This window comes from Haemaphysalis longicornis, unplaced genomic scaffold (assembly GCF_048455015.1).
Source record: "Haemaphysalis longicornis isolate Haplotype H1 unplaced genomic scaffold, Haemaphysalis longicornis Haplotype H1 scaffold_9, whole genome shotgun sequence".
In the NCBI taxonomy this organism is placed as follows: domain Eukaryota; kingdom Metazoa; phylum Arthropoda; class Arachnida; order Ixodida; family Ixodidae; genus Haemaphysalis; species Haemaphysalis longicornis.
The window spans coordinates 14,594,077-14,620,976 of record NW_027526460.1 but is presented as its reverse complement, the minus strand read 5'-3'; the positions used below and the strand labels follow the sequence as shown (position 1 = coordinate 14,620,976).

At 45.8% G+C, this 26,900-nt stretch overlaps 1 protein-coding gene and 1 long non-coding RNA gene across 2 annotated transcripts in view; one reads left to right on the top strand and one right to left on the bottom strand.

Annotated features, from left to right (window-relative positions):
• LOC144152724 (metabotropic glutamate receptor 5-like) overlaps positions 1–26,900 on the top strand; it is a 518,399-nt gene that overhangs the window by 248,064 nt on the left and 243,435 nt on the right. The gene's annotated exons all lie outside the window — the stretch shown is intronic.
• On the bottom strand, positions 24,042–26,191 carry LOC144152551 (uncharacterized). Its single transcript, XR_013319184.1, has 4 exons — positions 25,577–26,191; positions 25,228–25,387; positions 25,007–25,141; positions 24,042–24,517 (listed from the first exon to the last, which is right to left on the bottom strand). It is a non-coding gene; the product is annotated as an uncharacterized LOC144152551 (long non-coding RNA).

Sequence of the window (26,900 nt, the reverse complement as noted above, 5' to 3'; positions counted from 1 at the left end):
ACCGTTTGGGGAGTGGTTTTTTAGCACGCCCAGTGCAGGTCAGGACACCCAACCCGACTGGTAATTCCAGTAGGCTTGCTGGGAATCGGTGACTACCCTCCGACCCCCGGTTGAGTGAGAGCCAAGGTGATGGCTGCCTCTTCTGCTGCCGTCATTTGTTGGGTCCTAAGCGAGGTACACGCAAGGAGGTTGGTTCTGGAGGTAGCCACGATGATGGCGTGTTGCTGCCCTCGATGTTTGGAGAAGTCTGTGTAGATAACTGCATGAGCCCCACCGAGGGTGGTGTTTAGCGCTTGCGCCCGTGCTTTTCGTTGACCCTCGTCATGTGAGGGGTTCATATTTCTAAGCAAAGGGAGCATGTTTAGTTTTAGTCGCCAAGAGTCTCGGAGTACGTCAAGCGGAGTGACATTCTGGGCTGCCCAGCCAATCTGGTGAAGCATGCGGTTAGTCGGACCTTCTGGTTAGAAAGATGGCCTTCTATCAGCTCTTCCACCATGTTGTGGAGCCCGTGCTAAGCAGCCTCAGTATGGACGCACTCATGAGAAGACCAATGGCCTGCTCAACCGCCTTTCTAATCATTATATAAAGCATCTCTATGTCTTCCTCGTCGAGAAGAAGATAGGGGTTTGTCGTAAGTAACTCTCGAGAGGACAAAAGCTTCAATTAATCGAAAGGTACCGGATTCTTTTAGGCCTCGCTTCTTGGTGGCAACTCGCATGACCATGTGTATGATTAGATTAATTCTGTTTTTGAGGCGCTGCAAGGAGACGTTACTCTTGGTGTTGGCCTGGAAATGTAGGCCCAGGATCTTGATGCTGGGGTTTGGAGTGATGGCCTGGTCGTCAAGGAGTATTTGAATGTATTCCTTGATTTGGCGTGAGGGCGGACGACAAGGAGCTGTGATTTTTTCGTGAACATTGGAGGCCACAGGCTTTAGCACATTGGCGTACTAAAAGTGAGATTCCATGGATTGGTGTGAGCTTCCTTTAATTTTTGTAACTCTTAGCACATGAGCAAGGTGCGCACAGGGCCGCTAGACGGGCGTGAGTGGTCGTGTGACGCTTTCACGTGGCATTCAGCGAGAAGGCAGGGGGTAAACCCGTAGATGTGCTTGGTCAGTACACCATTTGTCTTCCCGAGTTCGCGTGGGCTCGTAGCTAAATCGGTAAGACCACGGGCTCTCGCTTTGTTAGACTATTAGTTCCAGGTTCGATTCCCGGCGGTGCCAGTGATTTCTTTTATTTGTTCGCTGGAGTTTTCTGGTGACACCAACGGTCGCGAAAGAACCCTTGGGGGGTAGAGGTAGAAAGCTTTGCTTTAAAACAGAACACTATCCGTCTCTATTCTTTGGAGATAATCGCGGAAACATCGCATGGTTCGCATTGTATAGGAGGATTGTTTAGTGAGGTGGTGCTGGCTTCGACAGCTGTCGTGGACATTCAGAGCGATTCACTTTGGGAAGCTGGCAGGGGCATGTTGCTGTTGCTATTGTTGCTATAATAGGGAAAACAATTGTAACGAAAAGGTTTGTTCAAAGCGAGCCGGCCATTCGAGCTGAATCAGTTAAACAGGGAAACACGTGCCAAGAAGGATAATTCAGCCCACACAAAACGCACACGCACGCTCACACGCAGGAACAGAAATCTCAAAATCGCAGACACTCATCGAAGAAAAACACAGCTACGTAAAACGCCAGGGAAAAACACGCTTTGCAGTGTTATTCGGGCCATGAGCGTGAGGATACATAGCTGTCCGATTGTTTCCGTTGCACATACCATTTACATCGTTTTTTTAAATACCGTTTCATTCATTTTTTGGTAGGTCTTTCGATATCTAAGTATCCATTGAGTTCATCGTGATGCTATAAAAGAGCGATTGCCTACAATCCGGTATGCGCAGCCTCATTTATTCTTCTTTATTTTAATCAACCAAGCTATTACTAATCAATTATTGTCTCTTGGTTTGTCACGATGTTACCTAATATTCTCGTAAACATGCACAAACAAGATTTCCTTAGAATACCTTTACGTAAAGGAATGGATCAGACCAATACACTTGTCCACTAGCCAGATAACACGCTAGCAATCATATCGGCATAAATGTGTGGCCACAAGGACACATATATTTGTACACGTCTGGTTATTCTGACGTATAACCAGACGTGCATGCAAGTGCACGTTATACTAAAATCATTGGTGGCCGCTACAGCCACATTGTTTGAGTTGCTAAGCGGCGAGGAACTAGTTAGTCCAAAAAGTTTGGGACGGAAAGGTGTTGCCTTTAGTGCAATTTCACCCTGATTTTTTTGCGGAGAATTTGGTGGGACGAGGGGACGTAGGGATACGATCTCTTTGTTTAGGTAAGCCAACGCGAACCGTTCTTAAGCAGGGAATGCGTGCTGAGTAAAAAAAAAAAAAAAAACAATTTACTTGCTTACGTCAAGAATATTGCCCTCCCTATTTTGAATGTAGTCGCAACAGCACGATTATAACGACATCAACGACGTACCAAAGCGGCTTCGTGAAGCGTGAAGGGGGCGGAAGAGTCCGTGGAATGGGGCGGTGGTTTCCACTCTCCCTAGAGAACCGCTCCTTATCTCGGAACTTAAGTCTCTTCCCGTTGGAACTAAGCTTACAGCGCTGAATTAAAAAGGGAAGCTATTCGAAGCTTGCCTTCTTGTGGAAGGCCGAGCGGTGCGCGATACGGAGGGAAAAAAATTTCTTCAGGGTAAAACCATGTCAAGAGATTATTTTATACGCCGCTTGATGTTCACGGTTAGTGACTGCGTGAGGGTTCCTTTTTGTTTTTCTAAAGACGAAGGACAACGCTGTTATGAAGTTTAAAAAGCAACGAACTGAAGAAGTGCTGTACAGCGAAGGTTTGTTAACCGCTAAAAAGACTTACGTTGTCCATATTTGAGTGATCATCTTTTTTCGCGCTTTGTTCGCTTGAATTTTTTTTTTTTTTTGCGAGGCTTGAAGGGAAGTGGCGTTACCGCGCGAACGAAGATTCTCAAGTATGCGCATTGCACGCAGAGTGGCTGGCTTTAAAAGAACAAGGTCGGCCAAGCATAGCGCTCCTTCCATAGAAAATATGAAAAAATAAAATAAAACAAAGGTGCGGCAGAACCTTCTAGCTTCTGTATTTTTCGTTTCAATCACGCTTATTACCCTCCTATCTGGTTGCGTAAACCCGTTGCGAAGTAATTTTTATTCGGCACGTTTAACGAGCGGTGCATGTCGCCGAATAATTTCTTCTACCAGCGAGCATTTGCACTTCATTCCCTCCTCGGCTAAGGTTCTTAACGGGTCTTGTTCTAAGGGGCGTAATTTTATCTCTTTTTTGTTGTTTCTAATCACTGCCGCGGGGATTAAAATTCTCGGTGCCGTAAAAGATTCTTCTGCGGGCTCCTCCAACTGACGAAGGCGAAGCGGCAGCAGCACCGATCCACGCGCAGCCAATCGGGTAGCCAGCGATGGCCCCGTAATTAGCTCCGTTCAAACGACCACTGATAAGACCCGGATAGCTTAGGCATCAGCGTTCGCTCCCCTCGAGCTTGTAATGAAAGATTCCAGGCCCCGCGAGCGGGCTGCCCTGTCGATAAGGTCGTGCACGATCAAAAAGGCCATCTCGGCTGCGCGAAACTACGCAAGGAATTAGTGCTTTTCGGATGCCTAACCGGCTGCCAATGAAACTCTTATCGTCTGTTAGAATGTGGGTGTTCCGGAGGAAATGGATTTGAAGACGTTGTCGCTAGCGTCGTTTCTGACTTTAATACACGCCAGCGGTCTTATCAATTGCTGTAACTGTACACTACCATTACCCTCAAGTCATCAGGTGGTTAAGATGCAATCATTTAATGCCGATCGTTCCAGGAAAAAGAGAAGTATTGAGTGAGTTCTCTACTCATTTGAAAATTACAGTACGCACTGTAAGAGGTTAGAACTGCGAGAATTATCCGGAATATAAAGGGATTGACTCCTATTTCTTGAAGCTTTTCACCTGCAAATCTCAACACAAAAACGATGCGGCTTCCTTTTAAGGTGGCGTCGCAACACATTCTCCTAAACGAGTCTTTGACAACCGGAAATAGACTGCGAGTTTTTCCTACATCGATATGTAATCAATCGGTGCTGAGCATGGACGGACGCGAGCCACGCTTCGTTGCACTTGGGTGACCTCTGATCTGTTATTCCCTGGCCGCCGGTTGCTTTGCAACGCTTTTTTATTCTATTTGCCGCGATTAGTCGTTGACCTAGTACGTACGCCTCTTGACTTTTTGCACAATCTAATAGGCTCGTTGTTATTTTCGTCCATGACGACGTTTTTTTGCCCTATGTCTGCTGAGTACCTTGGAAGGCGCCCCATTGCACTTGCTTTGTTCTTACCACGTAAATCTTCTCATATTATTAGAGGAGTCATTACCTTGCCGCGTTGTATGGGTGGTCGGTCGTCACCCTGGCGATTTCCAATCAATCACAGGCCAGTGCATTATATTTCTACATATCGCTCTATTACTCTATCTTTTCAATCTTGCTTAAGGCGAAAAAATAGCAAGAACTCAATGCCGAATCTGAGGCTTTAATGTTTAATGTGTCGAACTAGGCACTTTAACGTTGATACGTTCAGATTAGAAGGGATTCGCTTCGCGCTGAATTATTGGGGTGTTACGGTGCTCGCGCGTTTTTATGGCTTCTTATAATTTATTTGACTCTCATGATGTAACATATTTAATGGACTCTGGACGGCACAAGTTCCTGTAGCTAAACCTCTCAACGATAAATCTCACTTTGGAATGCCAAGACATGCTGCTTCAAAAGCTGGGCGCTAAGCTGCGAACTTATTTTTAGACTTTTCTAAAAGACAGCACGTGGAATAGTACGCTTTTGACGGTTTTTAATTTATCTCTAGGCGCAGACATTTAAGCGAATTTCAGGCTGGGGCTGTCAAAGCTAGGAGATAGGCCAAAAAAAGGTACATTTTCTATGCATGTCTACGTCGTTAAACCGTCATTCCGGGTCAGCGCGTGTACGCGGAGGAGGTTAACTGCAGCTCAGCACAGCACGTTGTTGGACTAGTTGGTATCGTATGATAAAAATGGAAAATTTATTTTATTTTATTGTACATAAAAGAACATTTTCTCCGCTACGCCCCCCCCCCCCCCCCCTTCCTGCTTTCCGAACTGTCCAGTTAGGGATTCAAACTTAGCCGCATCTTTTTCCGCCTAATCTTGTTCTCAAGGCGCAGTGATCCTTTCAGGGGACCGCATATTGTGGCGCTGTGTTCTAATCTGTTGGATCGCAGCTGAAAGAACCAAAAGGATACGGTGGGGCGGGATCAGTTCTACAAAAAAAGCAAAAGAAAACACAGACAAAGATTATGTTTTCTATAGGCTATAGGCCATATAAACTATAGGGTATAGTTTCTGGGCGCACTTTTCTGTAACGCAGAATCTTCTCCCTCTCTCTCTCTCTCTCTCTCTCTATATATATATATATATATATATATATATATATATATATGCACGAGAGGGTAGACACACGTATAACAAACGATGATTGAACTAACGAGAGTACTCTGACGAAGACCGGACCCCGGTCGAAACGTTGGTTCAATCATCGTTTTCATAGGTGTGTCTACCCTCTCGTGTATTTTTGAAACCGAATCCCGGAACTTATTCATCGCTATATATATATATATATATATATATATATATATATGTGTGTGTGTGTGTGTGTGTGTGTCTGTCTTTTTATCTATCTATCTATCTATCTATCTATCTATCTATCTATCTATCGCTCTCACTCTCTTTCTTTGTTAATTTATTTATCTCGGTAAAGAATAAACGTAAACAGGCTTAAAGGAACGGACAAGCGTTTTCACAAACAATTTTGTTGCCACCTCTTCCTCAAGTCTCTTTCACCGTCTCCTCTCTAGAGTGGGCAAGATTGATCGAGAATTCGACTGTTTCCAACGACGTCTGCCTGACTTCTTTCCATCGCGTCAAGCAGAGCACATTTTTGCGCTTATGTGCGCGTGTGTATCCCTGCACGCCAGTCGGGAGTGCTTGGGCGGCCACTGGCCGGCCCCTCGAGGATAAGATCAACACCGTCAGCCCTTGCCTTTATCGCAATAAAGGCGCCCGCCATAATAAGACCATTGTTGCCACGGGAGGGCACTCAGCTAACGCAGGTTTCGGGAAAAGGCACGAACAATACTTCTTGTATTTTTTGTTGCTCACGCTTCTACGTTGTTTTTTTTTCTTCTGTGCGAACGATTGACTGAGTCCCCAAGGCGCGTCCTTGCAAGAGGAGGAAAGAAAGCGATCTGAAATGTATAGGCCTGAGAAAGTTAGCCATGATTCCCAAGAATCAAGGGCGAGATGGCCTACTACCACCACCTTTGAGTGGTTAGTACCAAATGAGGTCATCAACAGAAGCCTAATGGTGACAGAATGCCTATGTGAAACAGTCGGTATTTAATGGCATCATCACTGGCTGGATAACGACTAAATATTTTAGTTTTCCAAGCATTTCCCTTCCGGGAAGCGTAGACAGTGGCTCTGAACGGTGACTGCCTGCAGAGCCGCTTTAAATAAATGTGGTCTTGCGGTTTGTATTGAAGTTTAAGAAAGGTTCAAAGCACTGTGAGCATGGGCTGTCATAGAAGCCGTAATAAATGGTCCAGTGCTTCCACAGACGGCCCCTAACTTGTCGCCGTCGATTTAGTCGCTGCTGGCAACTCTTCCCTGCCCGCAGCACCCGTATCTGCACGGAATGAAAGTAGACGTATGCAACGCACCTCGCTCATGGCCTTTCCTTCCCTTCTGCACTAGCCCCTGCCCAGAAATGTTATAATTTGTTATGTACAATGGATCATGGGTCACGCAAGCGTTGCAGGGAATGCACGCGCCCGCTAGACTTCTATCGCATGATATGACGTATGCCCACACTGTTCAAACGACTGTCAATTGAGGACGCACATGCGTACGTCACGGCGTATCGCCGTCGCCATGACTCGCTCTCCTGGGGGATGACGCTGCTCTTTACTCACGCACCATGCACGTCATGAGGAGCGGGAGGCCGCTCCACAACAGACGGTGGAGCTGAATTTAGCCTATACTGGCCACATTACATGTACACACGGTGTGGTGGGGCCAGTGCATACGAGGCCATAGTTTAATGCTCTAGTGTATACAGTGTAGGTGAAAAAAAAAAAACCGAGTGGCGGATTCGCAGGCAGCATAGTAGGATTGCATAGAACTGCTGTTCTTGAGTTGCGGGGTCATTACGCCGCTCCACTCTGCTCTTGGCGACACATCGCCGACACTCGTTAGGCTAGGGATCGAACTTCTGTCGTGGTTCCTAGAGCCACTACATGAGCTACCTTTTATTTAGGGGCGCAGGTGGTCGTTCCGCTAATAGCTGCAACGTTGGGTCCCACACTCTTGACGTTAGCAAGTAGTGTGCAGACTGATTTTGTGTGCCTTTCCCTTATCATCATAATCTATTGCTACGGACCATATTGTGGTGGTGATTATGGTGCTGGTGGTGGTGATGATGCTGATGATGATTACGACGACGATAATGAGGGGTAGGATAATGATGACTACGACTTCACTTTCGCAGGACGGATTAACCTCAATTTCTTTTACTGGTTTTTATTGCTTGGGAACTTTACTCCTAAGGCTCACGACTTCAGAAAGAGCAAGCAATCAATGAAATGAAATGAAAAAAATAACACATTGAACAGTCGGCTATAATTGGCCGCTACATGTACCCATCCAAAGCACTCAAACGCTACCGAGCTTCCATTCCCGCTTACTGTGGTTAGAGAACGAACGTAAACAATCATACGGAACGTAAACGCAGCGTGCTGTACGCTGACGCGAAAAGTGAGAACTTTTGAAATTTCGGGATGGAAGCTAACGCGCAGTATCGATTCGACCCCCCAGAAGTAAATAAATATACAGTTTAAAAAGAACGCTCCCACAACGCTAACACCGGCGAAATCGGGAAAGCCAAATAACGGAAAAAGAAATTGAACACGAACTCTAGCTGCAAGCGGTAGCCACACATCCGGAAGTGAACGTGGCACACCAGGAAAGTGTGTGTGTTCAGTCGAGGGGGTGGTCTTGCGGCGTCGCTGTACCGATAACGCAAAGAAAGAAGAGAATCGGAGGAAAAAGAAGAGAAAAAGGGAGCGGCAGAGCCAAGTCAGGAGAGGCAGCGTCCTCATTGCGGCGCGTTTCACGTGTAGACGCAGACATGTAATAGCAGTTATTGCCGCCGACCCCGGGCCCAGCACCGATCGCGCCGTTGTGGTGGGTCCGCGGTGGCGGCAGGCCTCGCGGAGGAGGGCCTCGTCTTCGTCAATGTTTGTGCGTGCGGTCCCGTCGCTCCAGATTACGCTGGTCCGTTATAGAACCGGGCTTCCTCGCAGGCCTTGGCCGACAAGCAGGAATTGAGTTCTTGTTTGCTTTGGCTCCGCACACCGCGTGGGCCGCCACCGCCACTATGACGGAGAGAGAGAGGGAGGGAGGAGGGGAGGAGGGAGAGGGTGAGAGAAAGTTTGCGAGGCTGTGGCCAGCAACAACACGCGTACCATTGGTAGATCAACGCCTTCTAGCGAGGATTGGAGGTCTGCGTACAGCTTCCCGGCCCTGTTATCTTACCGCGGGCTTGCACTAAACGTATGTCCTACATCACTTACGCGATTCGTTGTCTTGATCAATTGAAAATTTTGAGAAGCTGCCATAACTCATACACATCTCATCGTACGAGGGAGCTTTCTTATCTAGGAGTTGTCGTAGCTGCCTCGGCAGCGATCTCGGCGGGATGTTTTGGGGTATTCCGATAGTGCGGCCCTGCTTCGCCCGACGCATCGTATACCAGGAGTACCAGCAGCAGCAGAAGCAGCCGTTCTGATGTTATGGTCGATTATGGCGCCGAAATGATGCCTGGTACGGCTGCTCCCGCCGCCCGTGCCTGTCTCTGTTTCTCTTTTTCCTCCCCCCTGTCTTGTGCTCCGCCCCAAAGGGTGATCTCGGATCCTGCTTCTTCTTTCGTGCGCGCAGCCGAGCCGACAGCGTCGCGACCACGCTTTCTTGCTTTGTCTCCAGCGCTTCGCCGTGTTTCCCGTAATGTATACGGGCGCCATGCGTGTTGAGCAAGAAGCTCCCTTGATGTGGGTCTTTGTCTTATTCCCCCTTATCGGGGCGTTCCGCAGATAGCCCTGCTTCGTTGGAGCAAATGAATTCTTGCGTATCCTTGACCAGCGTACGCGATGCTATGGCGCGGGCTGTCTTCTCGGGTATTAAGCTTGGAGTGGTTATTGCGAGTGTCTTTTCTTTGATGGAAAAGTTGCTGATGTATGCGAGAACAGCGGTCACGACCAACTTGTTTCAAGGCATTCCAAGTCTGCTCTGTGATTTACGGTTTACATAACCTTTTTGTCAGTTGTGCATTTCGGTTGTTGTATAGTATTTCGTTCTGCCGACGAATTGGTATCGAGCAAGACGTCTTGCGACACTGTTCAAGTACTGCATAAATAGATACAAGGTCCGGAAATTAGGTAGATCGAGGATTGACATTGTTCCTATTCTTGCGCATCTGTTTCGGTCTGGATCAGTCCTAACGACATCTTCCATCCGTGGACAATTAGGCATGGCTTCAATATGGTCTTCTTTTGCTGATTGCTAAGCATGTAATTGCTTACATTTTTTATTTATTTATAACATATATTAACTGTTACGGCCGCTTACGCTTGTTGTCAAGCCAGGTTGTCAATATTTGAAAACGGTGTGTACACTAAGTGGCCATAAAAATGAACGTTTATCTCTTCTTTTTTTGGTAATACCAACTATTCATAGCGATTTCTGTTTTACGTCCTATTGCACAGTATACCCATGTATTAATATGTATCGATTTCGCCTGCCTGAGGAATAATGCACGAAGTAAGTGGTTCTCAATTGGGTAGACGTTTCTGAATTAAAAAAAAAAAAACTTTGCGGACGAATAAGCACTTGTAAATTGTGCATGCGAAACATTTATGCACAATGTCGTCAAGCCTCAGACAATTTTCTTCCCCCTTACTTTTGCTTCTACTTGCCACTTTGCTTCGCGTTGCACTTCTTTCAAATGGTTTCAATCTGCACCTATGCGTTGCGCTGCTGTTCTTTCCGATCACCATGTAATGGGGGTATTGACGACGATGGAGGATTCGCATGCCTGTTGCTCGCTCGCTTGGCAGCGTTCTTCCGCTGCCTTACTTCATCGTCAGCGCGCTTACGTTGACGGCCACCTCTCGATTCTGCCCAGTTTAAGCTCTCGCTATAGAACACCTCGCGCTATGGAACGCTTCCCAGACGCGTGAATTGCGAGCCGTTTCACAACTTTCTACGCCGGCGATGGCATTTTCACTCAATCTGCCTCCAATGCTCTCGCATTAATAACTGGAGGCTTACTCCTACTGGTAACCGGTTTGCGGTAACATTTCTCACACGAACAAGTCTCCAACTTGGGAATTCCAGGCCGAGTGGGAACAATGAGTGCGCATGCGAGCGAAGACGAAGACACTTCCGAGAAGGTCGGCGCAGAGCCTTACGACTGCTCTGGGCAGGCTCAGTGGGAATGTTCGGGGCTGCTGGAGGCGCGGGGAGCAAGAGGGCAGGCAGGGGGAAGCGAGGGCGAGACGCAGGGGCCTCCGGTGCTCAATATTTTACGAGAGAGTTCGCTGCGAGAAAGCCGCCTTCCCAGGGAGCCGGGTGCGCCCTCTTCCTCGGCATCGCTTGGGCGACGGCGACGGAGGCTCGGCCGTCTCTCGGCGGAGGCATCAATCTGAGCTCCCGGAGCACTTGTCCTTCAGGACGGCGCTGAGAGGGGGTCTTCGTCGATGAAATATGCGCGACGGGCACTGCCCGCGGAGGTGTATATCTATATCATGAGCACGGCTGCTACATCCTTTCTTTCGTGTTTGGTTATTGTTTCGCGCTGTCGTTTTCTTTACTGTTGTATTTCCCCCTTTCTTCGATAGCCCCTTGAAGTACTCCCTGGGCGGTTGGGGGCTGGAGCTTTACTGGGGTGAACCCATACTTTCAGAAACTCTTCTAGCGACTAATGCTCAGCAAGCTAGGAACATGACACATTTACAGATATACGGCAAGGCCGACTGTATTGCTGCTAAAAATTACGGTTTAACCATACACTGCGAGAAAACCAAACCAGGATATATGCTCCTGCAATTCCGAATAATTTATCCTTTCTTACTCTGTAGGTTTCCAACTCGTACGGCTGATCCTTTCTCGGCTTTTTCGTGTACTACACAAGCAGACGCGGTAAAAGTGATCACAGCGCTGAACTCTAGCACACCAGGAAGGTTCGCCTTTTGCGCAAGGAAAGGTTCGCCGAGGGCGTTTTTTCTAAAGCGAAGCTTTCTGTGCCTGACTAATGGCGACCATCCCGTCTCAAAAACACGGTGGGTTTCCCAAAACGATGATGATGATGATGATAAACGTAGGCACATAAAGAGTCCCAATAAAAAAAGAACGCTTCCCGTGGTCGGAATCGAACCTGGGTCGCTCGCGTTACGAAGCTGACGTCTATTCGATTGCGCCAATCGGACACGGTCGAAGTAGCTCGGACTTAAAGCGAAGCTTTCCTGGCCTTGCTGATGGCGACCGTCCCTTGACTAAAAATCTGTGAACTCTTAAGTGCTAACCATATGGAGCGATTTTTCCAGCGACGCGACGAGCGACGCGACTAGGATCCGCAGTCGCCGAACCGAAGTCGCTCGCCGAGGCAACCACATGACAGCGACTGCTCGAGCGACTGAGGATGGCGATTTCAATGTTGCCGCACACACGCGCTTGGTACGCTGGTTGTTTGCAAACATTTTTTTGTTCATTTGTCATAAAAAGCATGACTAAAAAGTATTACGCCTTTCTACCTTGCTTTTTGCACTTCATTGCATCTTTAAAACTGGTTTGGGTTAGCGATAGCGCACGCTTTTCCTTCTGCGCCTCGTCTCTCGGCTCCAACATGAACGCCGTGAAGAATTCGCTTTCTTGACGTCGTTTTTCCCACACGGGTCTCACCCAGTGTGTGCGGGAGCCTTCTTGCTCCTGCTTCAGCGTGTACACAAGCAATTGCCACGCGAAGCTTTCTTTTCCGCTGCACCGCTGCGGAAAATCCGCTGCTCCGCTGCGTGGATTTGCAGTCTTCCCCCCGTTCTCTTCCAAAACCGGAGGTTGCGTGCTTACGTAGGGGCTCTCCTATTGGCTAGTCGCTGAGGCCACTTCCGGGAGGCGAGCGACTGTTTCTGGCGACCCAGAACCGAGCGATTCGATGAGCGACTTGGTCCGCGGCGAAAAGTAGTTCGTCGCTAGTCGCGTCGCGCCCCAAGTCGCTCGCAAAATCGCTCCATGTGGTTGGGGCTTTACAACCCCAATGACAGTATACGAATCCCTCGCGAAACAGCTGAGCTTTTCAACCATCGCTGTCGTTTGACGAAGGGGCGTTTGCTTTTTACAATTTTCAGTTCCGGCAAAAAGTACAGGCCCGCGGGTCCTCCGCCATCGATCCAATGTTTATTATTGTTTGCTCCTGGGAAATCGAGAGCAAGGTGCCTCCTATCGATTTCTTTCTTTTTGCTTTTTTGCAAACGGCTTGGACGGGGTCAGGGTTTAGCACTGGCTTCTGGTCTCCCAATCAGCTCGGTAACGGACCCGCTGGGTTGGCTCATGTGGCTAAGGCGTTGTGCTGCTGAGCACGAGGTCGCGGGTTCGCTTCCCGGCCGCGGCGGCCGCTTTTTCGATGGAGGTGAAAAGCAAAAACGCCCGTGTGTACGAGATGTCGGCGCACGTTAAAGATCCCCAGGTGGTCAAAATTAACCGGAGCCCTCCACTACGGCGCGCCTCATCGCCTGCGTTGCGTCGGCGCGTTAAACCCTCACAATCAATCTGCTCGCTAACGCTTGCATAATTCAATCCAGGTAAGAACAATGTCCCGGGTTGTATCCTGTACTGGGCACTTGTGCCTCTGATGAAAAATAAACCTAACAAAAAAGAAGAAAAGGCAATAGGCCTTCTCCTTAGGCCGACCGACGGCAAAGCCTACTTTGGCATTCCTATGATTACACGTTCAAATTTGTGATCAAGTGCCGCGTAATATGCAGCTGGATTTGCTGTGCTGCTATCCTCCCTCAGCCGCACTCCCTTCACAATAAACGTCATACACGCGTCGCGTGTGGAATACCGGCAAAGCCGCGCAACCACGCCAACGCACTCGAATTGCCGTAGGTGCGCGTCGCCGGCGAGGCCTTTAAATTGCATTGAACGGATAGTGGCGACCTGCATTGCTCGCATAAGAAGGCCGCCCTGCTGCAAGCAACGAGCGACCGGGCCCGGAGGGAGCAGGGAATTATGCGGACGTGGTCAGCAGCACACAATCAACCAGGGAAATTAATTTTGTTGTCTTACGCTGGGAGGTTGGGCCGCTTCCTTGCGAACCCACTAAAAGGAATGCGCGTCTTTAAATGCAGGTGTTTTTAAGGCGCTATAAAACATGAATTATTGCAGCGTAAATTCTGAAACAGCTAGGGAGAAGCGTTGAGCCTTTCTGAATATTTATTAATGTTTAGTGACCTAAGTTTTTTCTTCAGCTTTGTCATGTCAAGTACCATGGTCTTCAGAAAAAGGGTACAGCCATGCAAGGGGTGGACCTCTTTCTTCTCGCGTGTGCATTACTTTTAAAAGGGCTTTCTAAAACGCTGTTCCCCTCCCTGTCACCCTTTCCACCATCTTTTTTCTGACAAATAAAAATACAGAATGAACTAATTAAGGGAATTTTGCCGTTAAAAGGGCGCGCTTTCCAATTCTGCCGCATTGTTACCCAGTGAAGATTCAGTTCATGGCACCTGATTTCGCATTCTTTTGTGCTCGCAAATGGGGCTGAATTCATTGGCGAATTTCCGTCCTAAAATCGCTCCCGCAATGGCGTCCAATGAATCCGGCTGTTCTCCATACGACGAATTGAAAGCGCACGCGACATTCATTTTTATTGCAATAGGCTGAATGCGGGCTTGGGCGGGTTAAGGGCTCGGCAAACGCTTTCGCTTCTATATTTTAAAAGTTCGCGTGTACGCTTGAATGCCGGGAAAAACAATTCGTTCTTGTTTTGTTACCTTTATGAACGCAAACCATGCCTGTTGCAACAACTGTTCAAGATTCTGGGCTTTGTGGCAAGGTATGTTTTAACTTTGTAGGCCTTTTTCTGCTTCGTATTATTGATCGGTTGATGTCAGTAACGCACCAAAAAGCTAGAACACCAGAAATTTAACTTCAGCCTTACCAAAACACATACCGAACTCCAGTTCGTGCATGCGGGGCTAAATTTTAGCGTTTTTTACCGTTTTGTATAATATTTTTGTTCGTCGCTGCACTCGGTCCCGGCCATCTTGTTACAGCTTAGATTTTGCTTCTCCTAACAAAAAATAAAAAGACGAGTTTAAATTTGAAAAACCAGGACTTCGAAGCCAGTGTTGCATATCAGGAAGAGCTGGAGACAACGGTAATACGCAGGTTGACGGTTTATTTCTTTTACGTTTGATATTGCAAAAAAAAAAAAAAGGCCGGAGCTTTATCTTCTGAGGGCGATAAAGCCCGAATCTTTGAGTCAAACAGGACGGCCGCTCTCTTGAATGGCAATATTTTCTTATAGGCAAGAAGTAGAGTCAGTTTCCAGCGTTTTAAGTTATTTTATTTTTTTAATTCGGCGCCACCGAACAAAATACGAATGAATGGTATTGCAGTTTTTAGTCACAGTGAGGTTCGCTTGGCCAATTTTTCCTTTCAGTGCGTACAGTGGGGATAAATGAGAATGTCCTTTTTTTTATTTTATTTTTCTGCTAGGAGACAAAGTGGCTCTAATTCAGAGCGACGAGCGCGAAAAAAAATCAATTTTAAACAATTCACGCATCTCCATGAAGTGAATCATGACGAGTGGGCGAAGCAATCACCCGTGGCATTGCCCACTCGCGCATGTAAATGAGTGACAACGCATGTGTACAGTATATGCAATTCCACTCCAACCCAATTCGATACAATTCAATTTAATCCAATCTAATCCAAACCCATCCAAATCCAATTTAATCCAATCCAATCCAATGCAATGCTCCTCGCGCATGCGCAGCACTGTGTACACGGACGCCAAGCCCCGGACAAAATGAGGTCCTAAGGTGCTTCGCCCCTAAAAATGAAATCTAGCGGCAAAGATTCTCATGAACTGCAAGGAGACCTGTGATAAAGTATGCGCTTCCTTACTTTAAAACCGGATTTGATGTTTACCGCGTTAAGAAAAGGAAGGGGTTATCGAACGTGGATAGGAATTACTACAGGAGCTACGCTGTTCGCACACTTCCGCAGCTCTACTGTCTGTACTCGCTCCCGTGTGCGGCTCAGCTGGGCGCCACATTTTTGCATAGACGCCTGTACGCATTTCTGACGCGCAGAAGTCACTAGCACATATTACCAGACTTCACCCTGGCAAAATATCAGGACGCTAGGCGCCCTCCACCGTCCCCTGTTTTCGGGCTTTTGTTTCCTGTCTCTGCACAACTTCTCGTCACCCTGCCGTAAACTAGAAAACTCTTGCTCCCTTTTCCTCGTCACTGCTGCCGATGCCTGCACTAATCTACACAACAGCAAGATTGGACGAGCGCGCGGTTAGTCGTTGCGCGGAAAGATGAGCTGTGTTCTTCGTGTTATAGGTGCGCAATTATCTGGCGCGTCGTGTTTCGCTATTGCCGTTCCCCGGCCTACCACGCGGTTTTTCCCGCGTAAAGCAGTGCTTCTATTACGCTGTGCGCGCTGGTTTATTTTGCCCGTCGATTATGAGCTTAGGCCGCGCTAATCCCAAGCAGGCAAAGGTAAACACATCCTTTCGAGACCTTTTTCTTTTTTCTTCTTCAGAGAATGCGTCAAACAAGGAGTGGAAAGACTGCTCTGCCAGCCTTCGACCAGGCTGATAAATGTGCTTCGAGCGGTGGTCGCGGATTAGAGGTACTTCATGAAGCTGGCGAGACGCGTGAGCTTAATTTTTTTTCATCATCCGCTCATTATCCCTTGCTAATAGGATCTCAAAAATAAAAGAGAAAGAACAGGAAGTTCATTGAATTTAACAAAGGCTGGGTATTTTTTTCACCATGATAGGATTTTAAGTTTACTTTGAAATAAAACACGAAGCATTTTTATCTGAATTCAATTTAATTCATTCAATTAGATTCACTTAAATTACAGTTTCAGGCCCCTTTTTCTATTTTTAACTAAGCCCTGTACATAGAGCTTGGCGCGAGTGAAAGAGCATTTCCTGTCGGGTTTATAAATGCGGGGTGTGAGGTGTGTTGCGGTGAAGGTCTACGCCTAGGGATTATGCCAGGCGGGCGATCATTAATAGCATCGAGCACGTGGATATCCTTTTTTTCTCGCCCACGACATGTACACAGCCGTCTGTGGCACGCCGAAAAGCAACTTCTGCCATTGCAGCCGGAGGCTTTACGCCACCATACAGGTTCAAACTGCATTCAACACAAGGTTTCTTCGCAGGTTAAGTAGCTCTTTCGCCCTAATAGCAGCAAAAAGACCACTTTTTCAGCAAATTTTAAAGGATGGCTGCTAGGCGTGGCATCGCTAAATATTTCGGCAAAGGAATATAGGAGAGATACATAACTGGGCAGATTAATGCGCCTACACGACTGTCTGCAGCACCAGGCCCGAGTTTCATTTGCTAGAATTACGCTCTGTGATTAGGACAGCTCTTACGCTCACAAACTGTGCATTAAAATTGTCCGTATGCTTGGGCATATACTGAGCCATCAAAATGTAAACGTTAGCTAAGTCGACAAGGCAACACAGCGGCTAAGCAAACACGTACATGTATTGTTGCACAAAGGAAGGAAGTTTTTTTTTCTTCTTTTTTTTTTTACCAGCGGAGCTGTTTAGGCTTGCGCTCTGGCCGTGCCGAACGTTAACAGAAAACTCCGCTCAGCGAAAGGGAGAGGGAGAAAGTGTGAAGCCGATAAGTGTAAGGGGAAGTGGCGAGGAGGCCCGGAGCCCACGACCGGGTGTTGGGCGTCCGCGCGTGAAGTAAAAAAGGCTTCCCGTGGTTGGAACCGAACCTTGGTTCCTCGTGCCATGAAACCGGCGTCTATCCGATTCCGCTATCATCGCATTTAAGACACTCGGAATTTCCTTTGGGTTTGTAGCGCGGGCGCAGGCTTTGGAATTTCGCTCAGTTGAAGTGGACTTTGGATTCGGACTTTGAGAGTTTGTTGATTGATTGTAGGGTTCAACGCGCCTACGCTACGCAGGCGATGAGGCGCGCCGTAGTGGAGGGCTACGGATTAATTTTGACCACCTGGGGATCTTTAGCGTGCGCCGAAATCTCGTACACACGGGCGTTTTTGCTTCTCGCCTCCATCATAAAAGTGGCCGGCGCGGCCGGGAACCGAACCCGCGTCCTCGTTCTCAGCAGCACAACGCCTTAGCCACTGAGCCACCGTGGCGGGTACTTTGAAAGTTTGTACTTTGCACTTTGGGATTGTGAATTGTGGAATTTGACTTAACTCAGTTTGCATGGCCAAAGCTTCGCTTTTTAACACTCTTTCTAATGAGAAAGGGGCAGACCTAAGAAAAGCCAAGTTAAAGCTAGTGTAGACCACAAGCTTCCCTGTTTCCTCAGTCTTCGGATCTCAGTTGCGAAGGTGGCCTAATGTTTTATTACAGAGCGCGGAGGCAAATAAACGTGTAACAACAGTGTGTTCCTTGTGTTATAGATCATTACAGATGATGGCAAAGCGTTGACCATAGTCTAACTTGGGATGACGCGCTTTTATGAGCCGGTTGGGCGTCCTCTCGCCCGCATTAACGCCCCGTGCACGAATTGCACTCTCCGCGATGTGCGGTCGGAACGAGCTGCTCCTTTAATTCGCCTCAATCAGGATACACTGCTCGATGAAACGGGCGGAGCGAACTCGCAGAGAAAGCGCGCGTACTCCGGGTTCTAGGCCTAGGCCCAGCGTGCAGGCGCCGGAACATTTGGCCGCGAACAGATTAGAGGATAACGGCCGTCGGTTTGGTTCGTTAGAAGCGCGCTCCGCTCCGCTTCTGTGCTGCGGAAAGAGTCATTAGCGAAATTGATAACGACCCATTCGCAGGCGGTGGTGGCGGTGGCTGCAGGCCCCCGTTTGGAAATCGTGGCGGCCTTCCCATCTGACGCGAATGATCGACCATGGCCTGTTGTACTCTCGCGATCCTGCGGCGCGTCGCGCATCGGGGGCTTCTGTGTAAACGCACGCGAGAGTGCAGCCATCCCGCGGCCGCCGGCGTTTCATTGTTTCTTGTCGCGGGCCGGGTGATCGTTTCGCGATAAAAGGGAGCCACGACCTCAAAAATAATATTGGAAGCTGGCTCTCTCTCTCTCTGTCTCTCTCACTCCCTCTCTCTAGGCGTATATCCCTCCCTACCTCTCCCTCTCCATCAACCTCATCTCTCCATCAACCTCATCTCTCTCTCTCTCTCTCTCTCTCTCTCTCTCTCTCTCTCTCTCTCTCTCTCTCTCTCTCTCTCTCTCTCTCTCTCTCTCTCTCTCTCTCTCTCTCTCTCTCTCTCTCTCTCTCATTTTTGCAGTTTCATTCGGGCGAAATAGCACGCGCCACCAACGTGGGACGATTGGGGTTGAATCATGAAGTGTACCGCATCCTGGGTCAAACAATTTCGTAATCAGCGTAACTCTCTGTTCGTTATCTCTCTTCTTTTTTGGGCAAAAAAGGGGTATTTGGTTTACTGTTGCTTTAACAATTTCTCAGACCCCCAGCTTGGTTTGGTGAGCAAATTTATTCATTCTGACAGCAAATATTCCCCTGAGAACGCGTAGTCGGGTGCAAAGGAAAGATGCACGGAATTCATTCATTCATTCATTCATTCATTCATTCATTCATTCATTCATTCATTCATTCATTCATTCGTTCATTCATTCATTCATTCATTCCATATTTATTTCCTTTCTTACAGAAGGAGGTGCGACAGAAAGCTGTTTGAGCACCTCGACGGTGCCCCGACCCCCTTTTCGTTGACAGCTTAGCGGAGACAGCTTTGGTTGACACGTACAATTTCAAAAATATATTGAGTATTACCACTTCATGCAATTACCCAAAAAGTGAGGTTCTTTCACCTAAAACAACAACAACAACAACATAAAAAGTACAAAATTTACAACTTGTGCTCACAAAACCATCTAATGTGAAGGTTTGCATTACATAGAGGGTCAAAGTTTTCTTCAACTAGCTTATTTAACAAAACAGGAAATGTGTACGGGAAAGATTGCTGAACATAGTAAGCGTGTGGCGTCAGAATTATACACCTCTCCATGTGACCTGTTTGTAGAACATGGGTATTTTATCGCAGTTTAGCCAGCTAGACTAAGACGTTTTCATTGCACTATGCAAATCGTTTGTTGACTATCAACAGCCTATAATTATACAAAGAGTACACTGAAAGAATGTCATACTTCAAAAAAAGGTTTTTATTGGGATGAAGGAAGTGAACGTTAGCTATGTAGCGAACAGCTCTTTTTTGTTATAGATGCAGTTTTGGGAAAGAGAATACTAAGGGGTTATGCAGTAAAATCTTCACTTGTTCAGGACAAATATGCCACATTCGAGCAATAATTACAACAGCAGATGACGATTTTGATTGCAGATACTGAATGTGCTCGTTGCGCGTTAAATTTTTCGAAAACTCCACTCCAAGAGTTTTTACAGAATCGACCATCTCTATCAGCGTACGGCCTAAGCTTATGGAGCTTAGGTTTTCCTTTAGTGAATACAAAACAACCTTAGTTTTTTTCATATTTATGCGTAGGTGGTTGGCGCCTGCCCAAGTCCCTAAATCAAGCAGTATTTTATTGCTTTGTACGTATAATTCATTTACTGATGTGGCTATAGCACAACCTGTAGTGTCGTCGGCGTAAGATACCAAGTGGCATTATCAGTGCAATTTACATTATAATTAATATAAATAGAGAACAAAAGTAGCCTAAAATGCTCCCTTTGCTGTACACCGGCTTTTAATAGAAGAAAGATTTAAACCCGTTTACATCTACATATTGTGTTCTCTGCGCAAGATAGGTTTTAAACAAACTGTAGGCTACTACCCTCAGCCCATACATGTAATCTTTAAACAGAAGGATTGAGTGATTTATAAGGTCGATGCTTTAGAACAGTCTATATAAATGCCTATTGCTACTTGTTTACGATCAAAAGCATCAATAATGGTTTCTTTTTGCGTTAGAAGTGCCGTCTCAGTGGAAAGGCGTTTTCTGAATCCATGTTGAAAATCACAGAGAAACTCACATGCTTGCTAAAATAAGGCGTAACCCTGATATGTAATATAACCGCTATACCTTTTGAAATGAATGGCAGTATTGAAATAGGGCGACAGTTATCAATAACGTTTCTTTCTTGACTCTTAAGCACTGATTCTACACGTACTCCATGCATGCCCTAAGGGAATTCGCCAGTCAATATTATCGAATTATATACGTGCGAAATATTGATTGATTGTGGGGTTTAACGCGCCGACGCAGCGCAGGCGATGAGGCGCGCCGTAGTGGAGGGCTCCGGATTAATATTGACTACCTGGGGATCTTTAACGTGCGCCCAAATCTCGTACACACGGGCGTTTTTGCTTTTCGCCTCCATCAGAAAAGCGGCCGCCGCGGCCGGGAATCGAACCCGCGACCTTGTGCTCAGCATACGTGCGAAATAACTGGGTATATTAAAACTGGGCATATTAAACTGACGATAATAGTTTTATAGCACGAATATTGTTTGTTGTACCGTAATTTTTGTTAAGTTGGGTGACATTATTTTCCCTTAGTTTACTTTTTTTTCCTTGATTGGGCAAGTAAAAGAACTTTCAGTTTAAATTTCGAGATTTCCCGTGCCGGAGCTACACCTGGGCTGGGGAGCATATCGTAGTGGCGAGTAACGCACTATAGTTTAGACCAGCTGGGGATCTTTAACGTGCGCCGAAACCTCGGCACATGGGTCCTAGGAGCGTAGGTATACTAAGGACGCCAGCGTACAGCAAAAAGAAGTAATGCATCAGTTAATGTCATGAACATTATAACACACTTCGGTTCTCGCACGTCGCCGCGGAGGGGGATACCTGCAAATACAGATGCCCTAGTAGTTGCTTAACTTGTGTATATAGGTACAAACTATATAACTGTAATTAGGTTCATAGCTGGCTGCTGATTGGCTGGTCTGGGAATAAAAGTTTAACTTGGTGCATTTATGAAAGTATTCAAGGAAACCATTCATAATAAATAAATCTCCGCAATAAAAACGATGAGTAGAATAATCTGCCACATTTTACGTTTATTTCTTCGAAACGGGAAAACGTAGAATGAATGCCTAAGGAGTATTATAATGCTATGGAAATCTTTAAAGGGCGTCAGATTTACCTTTTACACGAGTTGGAATTATAACGTATTCCAACTAAATCCGGTAGAATAATATCAAGAGAAACCTTGTTGCGCGTAACACAATAAGAATGCTTGAGTATCAGAAAATAGGCATTGAATTTGTTTTTTTTTTTTCGAGGGGGGGGGGCGGTGTCTGCTTGTTCTTCGCTTTCAAGTTTAAATAAATGGCTTTCTTCTAATATAGAGGTTATCTTGAGTCACGCCACTAATTCTTGTTGCGTAACGTTTGAGAAATAAATTGACAGAAATATGTTATAGACGCGCTCATAACACGCATTCCCTTGTGCGATGTGAGATGTGGGCTCGAGAGCGTGCGGCCGCAGAGTGTTGTTGAATTTGAGAGAGCAATAGAGCAATACGACAGTTTCCATGTTTCGGAGTGTATGTTCTGTAAGCGTCGTGGTGGGCGCCATCCATCGTCTTGCAGAAGGAGCTTGAGGTGGTAACCGAGCAGCACGGAGATTGGAAAAATAATTAGCAAATTCCTCTATAAGACGGTATAAACTGGATATATATTTTTTATTTTTATATATTTATATTTTATTTGTTTATTACATACTGCAGTCCACACACTCTTAATCTGGATCCACATAAGATCCACTTAGTAACTGGAACTTTTTTGCAAAAAAGTTCCACTTATATATTTGGAACCGTGTTCCACATACTTTGAAAATGTAAGTGGAACAGTGCACCACATATTTTTGCAGCTAGATTATCTGGATCGGCGTTCCAAATAAAAGTATACGGATCACTGTTCCAAATAAACGGGTAGTGTAAGTTACTGGAACACTGATCCACGTAAAATGATTATAGATTTATCCGGTGCGCCGTTCCAGGTACCTTCAGACCAGCTGTTTATATAAAACGGTGTTCCGATAGACGTTGAGAAGCTGTCTATGGGACTCCACTTTTCCAATATATCTGCTTTCCTGTTGGTATAAACTGAGGTCATTTGCCAGGCTGGCTGTTGCATTGGTATCAGAAGGAAACCGCAAGCACCATTCTAACGCAGCCTTGACACATGTCCCACAGTGATACCAACAATTGGAAAACAGAAACCGCCGCAGCAGTGTGGTCCCTGACAGTTCCCAACAGCTGCCTATCGGAGCACAGTTCTACATAAAAGTTGGTCTGAGATACCTGGAGCGGCACACAGAGACTTTGGCTTCATCCGCCGCATCCTGTTCTGGGTTTTGGCGGCATATAAAAGAAACAAGACTCGCATTAAAATACATACCAAACCAACTATTAGCACTGATACAATGCTTTTCAAAACACTGAGCATATTTTATTCGCTCGTATTATTGCGTACATTTGAGATACGGAGACATATCTGTTTCCACTTGGGCAGAAAATGACCAGCGTAAAGGATCAAATACCGAAACGATATCAAGTGGCCAAAACGATCTAAGTGGCATTTTCCTATTTTCGCTAATATTTACCATTCTTTTTTGCTAAAAAAACATGGGTAATAAAGATGGCTTTAAGCGCAACCGCGTCACAAACAGACTTGTACATCTACCCTCGCACTAACTCAAAAAGCATTAAACAACAGTGAGCATAAAATATGCTGTTTTATCACATGAAATCAGGTACCGCAAATGCGGAAGTACCCACAGCGCTTGCCATACCATGTTTACGCATCCCGGTTCCAAAATATGCAGTTTGCTATTAAATTGTAGAGAAAAGCCAAAAATACAAGCCATACACGGTTGGATTATCACAAGACCTACAAGAGTGTAGGAAAAGAACACCGGAGCCAATACTAAGAATATAACATTTGCACAGAAAAACCTACCGGAAGCTGGTAGCACTATTGCACAACTAAAACATACACCATATATCAATATCAAGCTAACTGTAGCCAAAACCGACTATATACGCGCACTGAAAAAGCCTTTCACTGAAGCCGCGTTGCTTCCCAGACAATTTGTAGCTATTTAAAATAACTTATCAAAAAAATCTCATAGCACCCAGTGTGAATCTTACAAAATTTTACAAACCAGATAGCTCGGAGCATGTTACGCATTTTAAAATTTAACAAGCAGCCTAACTCTAAAGACGTTATTATTACCTCAAGAACAATTCAGACATCCCAAATAACCAAGCCAGGTAGCTTTGAAACATACAGGTGACCAATTTTACCAAGCCAACTTGGAAGCATTTTTCCAGCCGGAACATTTATCTGAGGTAAAATTCACAGTTGCTATACAAATCCTACTGTCATGACGACAGTATGCTTGTGACCAAAGCACTGCCTCTAACAAGCAAGAAATGCAACTTAGTCCAAAGTAAACAACTTTTTCAAGCCAAATATGTATATTCGCATTCTTCTAGGGCTTAGGTGTCAGCTAAGATATAGTACAAAAATTGATTAATAAAGCCGCCCAAACCGTCTGTGTAAATAATTACTCTTACGTTTGCATCCATCAATAGCAGCACTGCCAGGGAAAAAAAATTTCGAGCTGCACTTGAATAATAAAAACGTTACAGTGCAGTGGCATTAACTACATTAACAGAGTAACAGAGTAGCTGCAAAGGCAGCCTGCGCTTTGTGCCAATAATGAAAAATTGCAAAGGAAAGCACGGCTTCACTTTTGCAATTGACATGCCGCTTGCATCTACCAATCATTTGAACCACGACATATCTTTCCGAATAGGCTTCAACGTCTAACAATAATTTAAAACGCCAAGTAGAGTGACCACATCAAGTCTTTCAACAGAGCTTTCAACTTAAATGACACCAGGCCACTGTTAAATGGCCAAGAACTCTCTGCAAAAGTCCCAAGAACTCTCCAAAGTCGCATAAGATTCAGGAGATTAAGATGAAATATACGGCGAGGAGAATGGCCACATCTTGATGTGACAACGCAGGCGGAAAATCCATGACGTGTTTCTTGCAGACAATATTTACGCTGCCATTTTCTTCTCTCAAAATAACTGGACCTCGAGAATAACTGGACCACGTCATGTACCTTTAAGGAAGGAACAAGAAAATTTTGTTAGGCGATGGCTTTAAATGAGTGAGTTGCTTAGGATACCCCTTTTATAGCACAGCAATTGGTTGAAATATCAGCGATTTCTTGGTTTCTTTTCTGGGAATGCTGCTAACAATGTACAAAAAATATTAGCACAGACTGTCAATGGCCGTTCTCTAATTCTGGAAAGCGACCGCATTGGGCGTGGCCGTGGTGCCGTATTATCACAGCAGCAACTCTCAATGTGAAAGCAAAACGTTTGCAAAACTTGAATGCAAAATAATAGTTTTTTTGTCCACATGTTGAAGCATCCGAAACAGGCTGAATGTGAAGGTATTTCCCATAATTGGAGTTCACGATTTATTTTTAACAGTAAGATTTTGCTACAAAGAAAACTACCCCAAATTCAGTCCCGCAAAAATAAAATGCCAGCTTCAATAAACGCTACCATAAATTGAGTCCCACAAAAATAAAATGCCAACTTACCCAACTAAAATTAAGATGCAGGCGTTCCTGGCAGGGCCTCCTCGGAGTGCATTTCCAGGAAAGTTTTGCCAACGTGTTCCCAAAAGCTCTTTCACCTACAGGTCAAGTCGTTTACACCTACAGGTCAAGTTGTCACTGAAATGGTGTTCCGAAGCCATTACGTATATTGCAACAACCTAAAAAGGGACCATCAAAGTTCCAGAACGGGAGTGCGTACTTACTTGTAGAATGCAATGATTTCATCCCGTACAACGGCTTTCATGTGTTTCCTTTTTGTGAACACACGCCTTCAAGAACGGTGAACACACGCCTTCAAGAACCAGGAAAATGGCAGTATGCATTCCTTGTTCCATTGTTTTAAGTCCCGGTCCGCCCTATTTCCTAGAAAATAAAAACAGTATAAAAATATCGAAGCATAAATTTACGCTTCCCTCTAAGAAGGGAGTACTACAAGATCTCGTACAATGCCTGATTAGTTGTGCTAAAATTTATTTTGCAGCACGAGCCCTGGTAACGTTTTCAGGCGAAACAATTTTGAATATAAAAATATTTGAACATTTTTAGGCTCACCTGTCATTGCTCCATGCTGAGTGGTGAACGTCTGTATAATACGCAACACTCAAGAGGCACTCTTTCGAGGCTTTATGACTTCCACAATGCATTCATAATCTGCCACACTTGTCACGACGACGCCTCGGCGTGCCGAAGATGTCTTCAGCCACAGTGAATGCCACAGCCATGATTTCAGAGGTATATGTAAGGAATGGAAATAAGTCGTTTAAATTTATGTTCTTCAGACAAAGGAAAACAATTGTCGCAAAGTACCAGTGTAGAGACAAATGTCTCCACAGTCAGCCATAGTCTGCATCTGGACAGGTTGTACAGATCGAATACAGAATGTAGCAATCTGCTTTCGCAGTATATTTTCTAAGTTCAAGGAAGCACAGAAATGGGTTAATGTTGGGTGCACATAGTGATGCGAGAACTTATCACCTGAGCGTTGTCGGAAATTATTTCGACTCTCGGTTTACCACCGACATTGACTGCATAAAAATGCAAGAGTGGCTTATTTCTAACGCGGTTCGTGAAGTAGCAACCACTAATTATGGATATTGGATAATTATCCTGAAGTCTCAAGTTACCACTGACATTAACAGCATAGAAACGGCAGCACACTTTCTATATACCCGCTGCGTGTTGTGTTGCCACATTTCTTCCCCTCAACAAAAGAAACGTTTGTTACTGCGGTACTGCTAAGACAACTGTCCCTTCCATTTCTCTACACTTCAGGCAATGTTATTTAAAATAGATCACCTCAATTGGTCAAAGGAATTGAAAGAAACATGAAACATAAACATGAAACATCGAAACATGGAACAGATAAACGTTAGATCACGCCTTGAAAGCACATCAACACAACTCGAAATAGCGTCTACCTTGCGCGCAACGGGCAAGGTCGAAGACTCCCGGTCTGGTAAGCACAGTAAATGCATTCTACTCAGCAGACTAACACAACGACGCAATTACCACGCAAGTTTTAAAAATACCAATAAATCTAAGGACGGACGGACGCTCCGACAAACTTGCTTGGAAGTTGTACACGTGTGCACGCGCGATTATCGCGAGCGACTAACCCGAGAAGATTCGCTACCGCAGAGATACACAGCAACCGTCAATATACAACTAAGCAAAGCCATACAATAAGGGAACATCCAATCATGAAACGCGCAAACCAGCAACTTCCTTATAGCAATGGCTAACGAACGCAGTCAGAAATGTCCAGCCGACTCTGACCCACGAACACCGACGTTTTGGTAAATTACGGCTGCAAACGTTTCTCCAACACAAAATGTTACACGCCGCGACCACAAGCATGGACGACACACGAACAACG